Source organism: Streptopelia decaocto (assembly GCF_964273445.1).
Source record: "Streptopelia decaocto genome assembly, chromosome: 3".
In the NCBI taxonomy this organism is placed as follows: Eukaryota; Metazoa; Chordata; class Aves; order Columbiformes; family Columbidae; genus Streptopelia; species Streptopelia decaocto.
This window is the reverse complement of record NC_138656.1, coordinates 89,385,791-89,399,912: the sequence shown is the minus strand read 5'-3', so window position 1 is coordinate 89,399,912 and position 14,122 is coordinate 89,385,791.

Genomic DNA, 14,122 nt, shown 5'->3' with positions numbered 1-14,122 from the left:
CCCATAAATAAATGTTTTTCTTTTGGGTACCTTTGTTGTCAGAACCTAAAGCTGCAAGTGACCCCTGCGAGTAGGATTTATTTTTCACAGAGATCCTGTATTTTGGTAGGGTTGTCTCTGCAGGATGGCTGGAAGGGAAGGCTCCAGCAACTGTGAGTACTGGCTGGGCTCTAAAACCCCCCTGATGCTGAAGTCCTTATCAGGTTTTGCAACTAGATTCTGAGTGAAGGAAGAATCAGGGACCTTGTTTCTTTGGAGCCCTGCTCCAAGACTAACCGGCAGAGTTGCAGTAAGAAGGGGCTATTATAAAAACTCCATTGGTTATTTTAAATTCAGAAATCTTTGTGCAGTAGAAGAGTGAAGAAAACTGCATCACAAGGAAGATAAGTCTGCAGTACTTTGAAAAGCGCAGGTGACAACACAAGAAGAAAATGTCTGCTAGAGCCAATAGAGCAAGAAAAAATATATATTTGATCCTAATATGATTTATAATTTTAAAATGTTAGCAGCAAAAATGTTAACAAATATGTTACTGACACATAGCGTTAAGGCCTTTTACCCTACTGATGCCACATGTAATGGCAGTTTCAGTATACTCAAAGAGAGCAGAGTCCAGAATATGTGCTTTTTTCCCCTCAGATCTACACAACTGGTATTCTAGTCAAGGAGACTCACAAAAAGGAAATAGGAAATGTTATGGGAGAGGAAAGAAAATACACAGAAAAGATCCTTTGTCTTGTCTTTTTTCTGTCCTTTCAGTCTTTTCTCCTTTACTTCTGCCATTCCCTTGCAGAGGGAGGAACAAAATCACTCAGTCGTAAACATACACAGTGGGTAATATTTTAATTTATTTGGTAGACAAGATGTACAAATAAAGAAAACCCACATGTGGGGTGCACTGAAGTCATTGTACTGTGAGCATGGGACTAGCTCGGGTTAAAGAGACAGCCCTCTGGCCTCTGCCAGGGATGGGCTCCCTGAAGCAAAAGAAGAGGGCAAACAACTCATAGTAGATGTAAGAAGAAACCAATTCAGTTTCCACTGCAGAAGTAAGAAGGTAGATGGATGCATTCTGCTAAACTGCCAAAGAGGTAGGTTGGCGGGTTTTTTTGTCAGCAGAGCATGGAAAATTAGAAACAGGAAAAGCACCAAAGCAACACTGAGGCTGCATGTTCAAGAATGAAAATCCTAAGCAAGGAAAGCAACATTTGGAAAGTCAAGCAGAAAGTGTCTCATTACAAGAATAGTTGAGAGACAGACAAATAACAGGATATGGCTGGTAGAATAAACAGGCGAGGAGTCTACAGACATTTCCATGAGTCACTGCTGGGCTACATACAGTAACCAAAACGGCACAGAGAAATTATCCAAGGGGATGCAAGGGATGTGGATGCAGAAGAAATAAAAAAAGGAGGATAAAAGTGTTGTAAGACTGAGGAGACAGGGAAATGGATGAGATGGAATGATGTCATGGAGAGATACCTTTCTTGGCCAGACATGTGGAAAATTGAGGTACATAGATTATAGTTCTGTTTCTGAGCCACTGCCAGCAACTGCTTGTTTACAGCATTGAGGGTTGAGATGACAGCTGAACCTTAATGTGACAGGAAACCTTATTTCACAGTAAGTCTGATTGGTCTGGTGAAGGATCATGTCTGGTAGCAATAGAGGTCTGAAGAGACTTTTTAAATCTAGTACACATATGAAAAGAATCAAAGTGGAAAAGGAAGAATATATATTTATTTTTCAGATTTACGGTACTGAAAAAGAAAGATAATTTTTTCCAATCTAGATGCTGGTGGAAGCAAACATGATCAAATGGGCAACCTGAGAATCAAAGCATAATTTAAAATGAATTATTTGTTTTTATCCTCAACAGGAGTAAAATCTAGAATGAACTTGGGCCTTTTGTTACTATGTAAGTTTCTGAAATGAAATAAACAGTTTTCTGACTGAATGGCTATCCCCATGGCAATAGGAGAGGATCTTGCACATTAAGCACTGAAAGGAATGAATAGATGAGAAGCACAGTAGATCCTGACACAGCCCAAGGTACAGCATGTCTCCTTAGAACTAAGCTGTGAAGGACACATGTGGAAGGAACAGTCCCTTTATTTCCAGGGTTTATCAGTAATATGAGATAGGACTACACTGCAAGTCAGGCAAGGACAAAAAGAACCCTCGTTAATTTTAGAAGCACTGGGATTATTGTGTCTGGAGCATTAAAGGTCCATTATTTAATGGGTGTCTAAAACTTTTATTAACTCCTCTTTAGTTACGTTTATTTTCTATTCCATGGCTCAAACACAGCCCTGGATAGTCACCAGGATAAACTTCAAAGCCAACAGGAGCTGTGCCTATTTATTTCAGGGTTGGAAAGGAGCTCTCTAGCTCCAGCTCTAAACTGAATAACCCTTGCTAAGCTGCAGCAGAGCTCTGTAAGAATTACTGATTTATTTTTGTTAGTTCTGCTGTAAAATGAGAAATGAGCAATAAAAATGCCATTGGCACCAACCAAATTCTTATTTTGGCAAGACCGAAAAAAGAGATGTTCTGACACAGAATGTTCCCATTTGGCACAAACAAAACCGTTAAGGTATTTGAAAGAAAAGCCAAAGAAATAAAGCTTTAGCTTCATAAAATATGATGTGGCAATTTCATGCCTTTTCTCCATAGGTTCAGGGGTCAGATTTCTCACCTGAGCTATGACTGGCTGAATTCTCTCCTCTCATACATGCCCTATATCCTCCCAGAGCACTCTACTCTCCTGCCTGGTAGGACAACTCTAAATTGAGATTTCTCTCTAATCCCTGTTGATAATCTTACATTCCCTTATAAATATATATTTATATTTATATATATATTCTTTATATCACAGAATATGAGGGCAACTTATTTGCTTGGTTTACACTAGGAAGATAAGAGGGCAGGTTTCAGTTCCCTCAAGCAGAAAACGGAACTTAATTTGCATCTCTAGTATCCTGCATATTCCTGAAAAATACTGAAAAACTCTGGTTATTGAGCCCTTATGTGACTGGGGAACATTATTCTTTTTCCTTTTATTCTGGTTTTGTGTGTCTGGTTCTTAAAGCAAACAAACCAACACACTTAAAACCTTTCAATACAGCTGGATTGAATTTGTTGTTTAAATTCAGGTGGATTAAAATCCTCTTTTTACCAATATTGTTCACTAGCAAAAAAAAATCTACTCAGATAGTGCTGAGAGCTCTGTAGTCCCTTTTACGCTGGGGGAGTGAAGTCTCCCCAGATGATCTTTACAAATCTCTCCAAGCTCGTATTCAGTTGGAAACAACCTGGTCTTGACCTCTCCTTTCCTCCTCCCCTCCCAAAGTCTCTCTCACAATAAAAAAAGGAAAGGGGAGATGATGGAGTTTTTTCTCCCATAAGCAAATGTATCCTCTGGAGTAATTTATTTTCCCTGATCCTTTAAGCTCTTTTGCTGTTAGTGAAGCTAGAATATGCTACCCTGCTGTGGGGTCAGGTGAAGGTTGTGATGTCTCACATTTTAAGATCACTGGACCATCCTAAATTCGCATACATTTACAAAAACAATAAGCAGAAGCAATAATTGGTCTGGTCCTGATTTCCTCCAGTTAGCACAGTTAGTTGCACATTTAGATTTAAAGGCAGAGGCTGGAAATGAAATAATCAATTTTGGTAGTGCTATATGGCATCTTTGGAAATCTCCATGGAAAGAGTCATTCCCCAGCAATCCATAGTTGCAGGAATCACTATGATCAGTGCAGTGCTTGAGGGAAAGAACCCTCCAGCCAAGGCAGAGAGCAGCCACTTCTCTTTGGTCTGTCCACATATAGGCAACCAAGGCTCAGGACTGTTTATTTCCAGACTTACCGATGTTTTGTTGAAAATAAAGCTCAATTTCAAATATCCTACTATTATTCTCTATATTTGAAGAAAACTAAAGACCTCTTTCAGGAGGATTAGCCATATGTTAATCTCTCTGTAGAAAGAATCAAAGTCTGTACACTCACAGGATGTCTATACAAACAACTCAAGGTAAATATTCAGAAAGCGGAAAAGTCTTAGGCTTAATCTGAAAATATATTTAAATGCCATAGCTAATTTCCCTTGATAATTATTAGCAGATCGAAGAAGATAATAACATACAACTTAAGTTATATTTAAATGGTAGTACAATGGAACATGCTGTTTGCATGGAATTCATCAATTTTATGATAAACTGAGAGACACATTGCAAGTAAGATTTGACATGGCAATAGTTAAAATAGTACAATCTTCTGAAGAACCTGCAAGAGATACATTTTCTAACTGATAAATTGAGGCTTCAGGGCAAACTACAATAGACAATGTGGAAGTTTCCAGAGACTCACGATGGGGAAGGTGTGCACAGCATCAGGAGAAGGAGGAGAAAGCACCACAGGTGGCAGTGACAGCAATGCCAGCTGCACTGCCTGGAATGAGAGACTATAACTTTTCCTGCAGTTTCCATAGTTTCATTTTCTTCTTTCATAGCTAGGTAACTAAAACACGTCTCCAAGTCCCCTGGCGGGGCTGGCATAGGCCCCAGCTGCTGGCCTGGCCCTGGTTTCACTGGCATCTGGGTCACCTTAGTGCTGCCACTAGTGTCACCTTTTGTGGGTTGAGGAGGCCTGGGAGCCACTAGCTCTCCTCTTTGGGGGGCGCTGGGGTCCCCCAGGTGAGTGGTCCCTGCCCTGGGCAGCAGCGGAAGGACCTGCTACCACCTGCCTTAGCTCCTGGTGGCTGGCAACCGATGGATCTGAGGGGTGTGGAAGATCCATCTCCAAAAAGTCATCCTCTGACCACACAGAGTAAATGATGGTGTTGACAGTCTGCCTGCAAAGGGGGCACGACGATCTCCTCTTTGCCCACTGCAAAATGCAGCCCAGGCAGAAATGGTGGAGAAAGGGCATCACATAAGCAAGGTCATCTTGAGCGTCACGGCAGATGGGGCAGCTCCACTCTGATTCCTCAATTCTTACAGCAGGCTGGGGAGAGCCAAGAACAAGGAGCTGCTCCCCCTTGCTGGTGTCACAAGCTGCAAAAGAGAGAGGCCGTGGTCATTCGCTGTCCCACAGACAGGAGGGAGAAATGCCCAGGCCCCTTGAGAAGGACACCCTCCTGGCTCCCCAAGTCCCATCACCTCCTCCACAGCCACCCCAGGGGATGTTTCCCTGCGCTGCTCACCTCTGCTGCTGCAAGCGTGTCCTGCAGTGCCTGGCTGCCTGAACCAGGCAGCACCAGGAAAAGACAGGGGATGGCTCCGGGATGGGCACCAAGAGCTGCTGACAGTAGCCCCAAAGCACCACCCAACACAAGAACACTTGTTCTGACCTCCAGACCTTGCAGGCATGCTCAGCAGGAGTCCAGTTACAAACCAGGCTGGGCCAGGCTCTGCCAGCCCCCAAGATAAGCAGTGGGGGACACAAGGTCACAGTCCAGCGCTCGGGCACATCACCATACGCCATCTGCTCCTGCAGTGCTTGCACAAGTAGTGCTCTGGCTGGCATTGGCACTTGTGCAGATGAAGATACAGTCACTCCCATATTCATTCAATTTAGAAACTAGCCACTCCATGGCTTGAGGAGAGCAGGCAAACAGAGCATGGTTCTTATGTGGGGTACTTAGGACATGGTTTAGAGGTGGACTTGGCAGTGTTAGGTTAACAGTTGCTCTTTATGATCTTAATGGTATTTTCCAACCAAAATGATTCTATTATTCTATAATGTATAAATACAATGCATAAATAATAAGGTTACAGAGTCAAACAGTCTAGTGGAAGGAAAAAGCAAATTCACAGAATTGTAGGATAATCCAGATGAGAAGAGACCCTAGGAGGTCACTAGTCCAATCTTCTGTTCAAAGCAGAGTCAGCTAGGGGTCAGACCTGGTAGCTCATGGTTTTCTCCAGATGGATCCTGAAAATGTGGAGTGCCCAGAAAACCTGCTCTGCTGCAGGTCTGTCCTCACAGTGTAAAAGTTTCTCTTTCTATATAATCTGAACTTTTCTTCTTGCAGTTTAGGTTTGTTCTCTCTTCTACCTGTCTCTGTCTCCTTGATGACATTGTCATAGGTCCTAGAAGGCTGCTTGTAGGACCCCCTCAAGTTTTTCCTTAATTAACTTTGGGAAACCTAATTAAAGTTTCTTCCTCAACTTTATTTTCCATGTGTATATGCATGTGGCGTATGCTATGATAGAGTCTCTAATCATCTGAACAAAAGCTACTTCTTTCTGCAGATTTCATCCTAATTTCCTGAAAAAGATGGATGGCATCTTACTTAAAGGGTAGCAACTTATTAAATTTTTATTCTGCATTGTTCAGCATGTGGTCTCATTCCTTGTTTACAGCACACTCTTAAAATTAACCCCCTAAGGAAGTTTTTCTCATTATCATTAATTCCCTCACAGGTTTCTTATAGTATTGACCGTGAGACTTGTGTGGAAATTGGAATTTGCATTACATGAAATCACGTCTAATAGTCTTGTATTTTTAATTTCTGATTTAGAAAACAAAGAAAAATGCTCCTGTAAAACATTTTTAAATTAGAAATTGACTCATTTATGTGGAATAGCTCAGACTGAACAGAGCTGTAATTGTTAAGTGACATGATTTGTTTTCACAATTTCATAATTTCAAATACCAGGTGGCCTAAAGGTGTATTATGCTTATTTCACAAGTAGGAAATTGAAGCACAGGACAAGAAAGTTCTAGGGCAATCATATATTTTGTATGTGTAAACTGAAACACCTGAGAACCTGGTTAAGGAGAACTGAGAGAATTCTACAGAGTCTTGAGTCCTTGTGCTCTTCCAAGTAAGGAGATGAACATTTGTGAACCTTAAGGAGACTGTGATGCTCTAGAAAGAGAATGGAATGGACTTGATTCTTCTCTGTTAGTCTGTGAGGGTCTACACAGGGACAAACATCTCGACTTAATTACATTTCCAGCTGTTTTGGACAACAGAGTGCAGCTCATACATCTGCTGGGAAGAACTGCCAAAAGTTGATGCTCTGCTTACAAGTCCAGTGCAAAATTAAAAATAAGTGACCGTTTTCTGATCTGGCTAGTCTGCTCCCAGGCACAGCAGTATTTGGAGGACAACACACAGAGGGGACGAGCATCTCCACTCAGAACAGCATTTGCATCCTTTGCAGTGGTCATGACATGCCTCAGGGCATGGTCCCCAGGACCATCTACCCTTGGTGCATCAGAGATCTCAGGTGAGAGTGAGCTCCTACAGGCAGATGCAGTTCTGTGGCCAGGGACTGTGGAGACACCAGCGACTGCTCGCCAGGGGCCCAGCTTAAATGTGCTCCTTGCCTGCAGCACATGAATGCTGGGGGTGGCCCATGATGCCAACTGAGGGAGTTGCAGGAGGGGCTCCACAGGCTGTGCAGCTTCAGAGATAGCAAAGAGGAGACTAACTGGAGCTTCTCCAAAACCCTGGAGGTACCAGAGACTGAAACCCTGGTTGCATTGATGGAGAGGCAGGCAGAGTCCACGTTTGTGGCACTGGGAAATGGAGAATGCTGTGATGGTGAAGGCTGGAAGCTGGTGACTTCTGGCACCAGGAGGATGGCTCCAGCCCCATCTGCACATCTGCATCTCCAGAAGGGAGTCAGCACTTTAGCAGCAGAGGAGAGGCTGGGTGCTATGTCCAGGAAGCCTCAGAGCTGTCAGCATAAGATGGTGAAATTCAGGATCTTGAGAAAAAAAAGCAAGGCAAGGAACAGGATGACAACCCTGGACTTCAGGGGAGCAGATTTTGGCACGTTCAAGAATCTTCTTTGAAGAATCCCATGGGATGCAGTCATAGAGAGGAGTCCAGTTCTAAAGGATCCACCTCCTTCAAATTTCAGACTGGTCCTCCTACACATCTAGGTAGTCAAGAAAAGGTGTCAGGAGGTCTGTATGGATAAACAAGGATCTCTTGAAAAATCAGAAACAAAAAGGAAGTGTACATAAAGGGAAATGGGCAGGACACACTAGAGGAATACAAAGAGAAACACTATTTGAGTGAGCAGGGATGGGGTCAGGAAAGCCAAAATCCACATGGAGTTGAACCTGGATAGGGAAATAAAGGGCAATAAAAAGGGCTTCAGCAGGTGCAACAGCAGCAAAAGGAAGACAAGTGGAAACACGGGTCCACTGCTGAATAGGGCAGGTGGCCTGGTGACAAAGGACATGGAAAAGGCTGAGGTACTCAATGACACTTGCCCTCTGTCTTTAGTGGTGACAACAGCCTTCAAGTATCCCAGGCTCCTGAGATGAGTGGGAAATTCTGGAGTGATGGAGACTTACCTGTGGTGGAAGGTCATCACAGTAGGAGGTGTTTAAACAAACTGGACATGCACAAGTCCATGGAACCTGACAGGATGTACCCGTGAGTGCTGAAGAAGCTGGCTGGTGTCATTGAGGGAGCACTCTAGATTACTTTTGAAAGGTCACAATGATCAGGGGAGGTTCCACATGCCACTCCTGTCTTCAGGAAGAGCAAGAAGGAGGAACTACAGGCCTGCCAGATTCAGCTTGACCCCTGGGAATATCCTGGAGCAACTAATCCTGGAAATCACACATAAGCATCCAGGGCAAGACAGTGATTGGGAGCAGTCAGCACGAATTTGTGAAGGGGAAATCATACCTGGCCAACCTGCTATGATGAGATGACTGGCTCAGTGGATGAAGGAAGAGCAATGGATGTTGTTTATCTCACCTCTGGTAAGGCTTTTGACACTACCTCTCATAACATCCTCATAGACAAACTGTGGAAGTACAGATTAGATAGGTGAACAGTGAGGTAAATCAAAAAACTGTCTGAAGTGCTGGGCTAAAAAGGCTATGCACTGCCTGTGACATGAGGCCCAGCTGCTGGATCATCACTAGAGGTTGCACCCCAGGGGTCAATACTAAGACCAGTGCTGCTTAACATCTTCATTAATGATCTGGACGATGGAGCAGGCTACCTCCTCAGCAAGTGTGCAGATGATACAAAACTGGGAGAAGTGGCTGATACATCAAGTGGGTGTTTTACCATTTCGAAGGACCTTGACAGACTGGGAAAAAGGGCCAGTGGTTATCTCATGAAATTCAGCAAAGGGAAATGCCAGGTCCTGTCCCTGAGGAGGACTAACCTCATGTGCCAGTGGGCATATACCTCCACACTGGGGGCCAGTGGATTGGAAAACAGTTTGGCAGAGAAGACACTGGAGCTCTTGGTGGAAACCAAGTTGAACATGAGCCAGCAATGTACCACTGCAGCAAAGAAGGCCAAAATCATCTGAGGCTACACAGTGAGGACCATTGCCATCAGGTTGAGTGAAGTGATCCTGCCCCTCTACTAAGCTCTGGTGTGACACATTCAGAGTGCTGGACTGAAGTCTGGGTTTCCATGTACAACAGAGACATGGAGATACTGGAGCAAGCCCAGCAAAAGGCCACAAAGATGATGAAGGGATTGAGATGTTTATGAGGAGAGGCTGAGAAAGCTGAGGCTGTTCAGCTTGGAAAAGAGAAGGCTCAGGAAAATCTTACCAATGTATAGAAATACCTGATAAGAGGGAGTAAAGATGGAGTCAGACTCTTAGTGGTATTCAGTGGCAGGATGTCACTGTTTACTGCAGGGGACAATAAACCGTGGCAGATGCTCTCTGTTAACCCCTCGCCCTCCCCACTAATGAAAGGTTATAGGAGGAAAAGGGAGAGAGACTTACAAGTTGGAAAAGTTAAAAATGCTTTATTAATGCTACTAATAAATAGAGAAAATAATACAAAAGATACAAAACCACTCTTGAACTTCCCAGCATAGTGGAGCTGGCGTCGCTCCAGTAGCTGCAGGGCAGGTACCTGGGAGTCCTGGGCCGGACTCCGCAGTAAACCAGAACTAGATTCAGGGATGCAGCGCCTGGAACTAGGCCTAGGATCACAGGCACGACAGGCAGGGTCCTCTTCAGATGATGGTCATGGTTGAAGAGGAGCAAGATCCTTGTGATCTCCCACTTTTATAGAGTGTATGGGATGGACTACTTGGTCAATTTTAGTCACCTGTTCTGTTCACCCTTCCTTGCAAATACGCTCCTCTCACTTACAAATTTATCAGTAACCTTGGCTGCCATAGCAATAAGTCTAAACCTGGGGCTTTTCTGCATACCATTGCTACCGTTATCACCTCTGGAGTGAACAGTGTCTGAAAAACATGCAGCCAAATTCAGAAAAGTGTGGTTACTTAAAAGAACTTAGTTGAAAGGAAAAATTCACTAATAGAGAAACTGGTCTTGCTTTTAACAAAACCAGGACATAGGACAAGATGCAATGGGCACAAAAGGAAATAAGGGAAATTCCATTTAAGCACAAGAAACAAACTCTACAGTGATGGTTATCAAGCACTGGCACATGTAGTGTAGAAGAGATTGTGAGGTCTCCATCTGTGAAGATATTAAAAGCCCAGCTTGACACAGTCCTGGGCAATGGGCTGGAGCTGACTTTGCTGTGAGCAAGGACTAGATATCTCCAGAGGTGCTATGCAGTATCATATGATCTGTGATTCTATGACTTTTTTTCTCTCTGAATCTGACATTTCAGTAAACTCTACAGACAGCAAAACAGGTGGAGCTTGCTTTCATTGCAGCTCTTTCTTTCTTTCTGTTCTCCCTTAAAATATTCTCAGAAACCTCTTTTGGGTCTCCATGGATTTTCTGGAGTTTTCTCCATATATTCTAAAGTGTAGGTGCCACTATGCAGAACCTATGTGGAGTTATGCTCAGGTCAAAGTAAGGTGTGTGTACAGTCCATAGTCCTGTCTGTGTTCTCACTAACAGATGGTGAGAAAAGGGTACCATAAGGTCCTGCTTCCCTTGCTGCACCTTTACTGCCTCAGCCTCCTGCAACCTAGCAGGTGGCAATGTTCTTACCTATCACTTTAATGATTGTTAATGGTCTCTTCACCTATGCATTTCTCAAAGTAAATTTGAACCAATTTATCTTTCTGGATTCCCTAACATCCTGCAGCAACTATTCCACAACACATATGTTTTCTACTACATCTGTTTGCTTCAAAGTTGCTGCTGACATTAATTTCTTTATTCCTGTGCTGTGGGTAGTGAATAATCACTCCCTCTTTGTGTTATCCATGGTGCTAGTGATTTCATGCACTCTTAAAATATTCACCTAAGGAATATTTTTCTGTCTTAAAGAATGCTAGTCTACTTATAAAGCAGTTGTTTCATACTCCTACTCATCCTTGCCACTGTTCTCTGTCACCTTCCACTGTCCTTATTCTATTAGACATGTCCGTCAGCTGGGAGGACAGGACCATAAGTAATGCTCCAGATGTGGACAGACAGTAGCATCATTTTCTTTTCTTTTCTTTTCTTTTCTTTTCTTTTCTTTTCTTTTCTTTTCTTTTCTTTTCTTTTCTTTTCTTTTCTTTTCTTTTCTTTTCTTTTCTTTTCTTTTCTTTTCTTTTCTTTTCTTTTCTTTTCTTTTCTTTTCTTTTCTTTTTTTCTTTTCTTTTCTTTCCTTTTCCTTCTCTTCTCTTCTCTTCTCTTCTCTTCTCTTCTCTTCTCTTCTCTTCTCTTCTCTTCTCTTCTCTTCTCTTCTCTTCTCTTCTCTTCTCTTCTCTTCTCTTCTCTTCTCTTCTCTTCTCTTCTCTTCTCTTCTCTTCTCTTCTCTTCTCTTCTCTCTCTTCCTCTTCCTCTTCCTCTCCTCTCCTCTCCTCTCCTCTCCTCTCCTCTCCTCTCCTCTCCTCTCCTCTCCTCTCCTCTCCTCTCCTCTCCTCTCCTCTCCTCTCCTTTCTCTTCTCTTTTCATCTTCTCTTTTCTTTTCATCTTCTCTTTTCTTATCTTCTCTTTTCTTTTATTTGATTCTGTCCCTTTTCTAATGATTTGTAATGTTTTGTTTTAAGTACCAAGCAGACATCTTCCTAGAATCATTCACAATGCTTCTACAATCTATTTTCTAAGATGTAATAACTGATCTAGAGACTTTCAGTGGGTATGTCTAGTTAGAACTATTTATCTCCATGTGCTTTATATTCATTTACATTAAAACTTATCTGCGATTTACAATTTTGCCACACCTATGGCTTTCCCACAGCAATACCCTGGTTTTGTTAGGCAGTGTTCACTCTTTCTGGCTCTGCTGTGCTTTGGTTCAGCTATCTCATCCTGCTGTATTTGTGGCCTACCTGCAGCTGCCTTCTCCACAGCAGATAACTTGTGGCCCTTCTTTTGATGGTAAATTGAGGTGCTTTGTCTGTTTTTTTGTCATATTTACTGATCTTGAGTAACCACCTCATCAAAAGTTAGAGCTAGTTCTTGCTACCCCAGTGCTATTGCAATGCCATTTGAAGGAATTGCATTCCAAGCCATATGAAGATTTATACTGCTTTTTTTGCTTGTTTCCAAAATTTTCCGTATCTGATATAGCATACAGCAGTGAAGGTATCTTGTTTCAGTTTTCTGCAGGGAAAGAAAAAAAAAAAGTCCTTTACTCTGTTAGTGATAATCTTATTTAACTGAATAGTATTAAATACAGATGCATGTCAATCTCAGTACCTTTTTAGGTAGGTACCATATTTTTGTCACTAACTTATTCCAACTGCTTAAACTACTTAGACTACATGTAATTGGAGCTAGTTAATTATATTTTCAAATTCAAATTTCACTGCAAACTCATTCCTACTGATAAACATGCTATTGTCAGGCCAGGAATACTATATTCCACAAAAGTAAATGTATTAAGATATAATCATTTGTTTAAGCATGGTTACTGTATAGTATTATAATCACAGGAAAGGCAGAACAACTATAGGAGGTGCGTCATCATAAATAAATATAGGCCCTGTGAGAAAGTCTCTACCTGTAATTCCTTAATGGACCAAGTCTTCTTATATCATAAGCATTGGCTCTTTCAGATGACTTGCCATACATATTCTTTGTCCTTTTTGTAAGCCAAACACCATTAATGAAAGCAATTGTTCTTTTTAGGTAATCATTAAAGTCTTGTCCTACTCTAAGGTTTTTGATTCTGTAAATCATCCTTATACCTAGCCTTTGAAGTATTTTTTTTTTTCTGTAATAGCTTGGCAACCATTATCTTGATGCTTCCAAATAAAAACTCAGCAGTGCTGAAAACCTTCCCTTACAATGGAGTTGAGGAATACACTGTACTGGTTCTCCAGGGTTATTTTTTGTGGGGTCTTGTTCCTAACAATAGTGCCAGGAATAATAGTCCTTATTTTCACCTGAAACCAGACCACATTTTTAATCGGATTCACAGTACATAACATACCTCTTGACTTAGCTCCATTGCACTGTCAAAATGCTCTGAGTGCGTCTGTAACCACTAATTCTTTCCCCACTTGCTGTTCAATTTGCAAATCATACATTCGTAGCTGAAAAAACAAGCTCTATTCTTAGCAGCAGCAGAACAGTTTGCCAGGCCACTTTTGGCACTGTCAACAAGTGGTTTATGGTCAGTGTCAGATAATAGTGGCCTCCCATAAATAAAAACATGAAACATTTTTCACCCATGGACTGAGACCAAAGCCATATTCTTTATTTGAGTTTATTGAAAGCTTGGGTTTTGTTCATTCCTACGATGATTATTCTATTGGGGTTTTCAAGTGTTGGCCACACCATTGCAAAGGATTGTGCAATGCTTTTCTAGAGCCATCAGTGAACAAACTTGTTTTTCATTTATCATCATAGCAACTCATGACTGAAATCTCATTGACCCCTTTAGTCTCTTCCTTTTTTAAGGGCCAGAATAAGTGTTTTGTCTTTATCAGCATACCAATTCACTACAGCCTCCCGGTTCATTAAGCATGGAAAAAATAGTTTATATTTACCATTTCTCTAAATACTCTTCTCCTTTCTAGGTAATAGAAAATGTTGTGGTTTAGTGTGGCTGTTTAGCTTCTTGGAGTCAGCATCTAAATGAAAGGTCCTTTTTCTGTGCTGAATTGCATGTGCCTGGATGTTTGCTGGTTCTCTTTTTTGCTGTGTGGTTCTGAGGCACAGAGCCTGCTTCCCTAGCTTTTTGACCCAGACATAGACTATTTTGTAAGATCACTGGAATTTTTCAAGTTCAGTACACAGGAC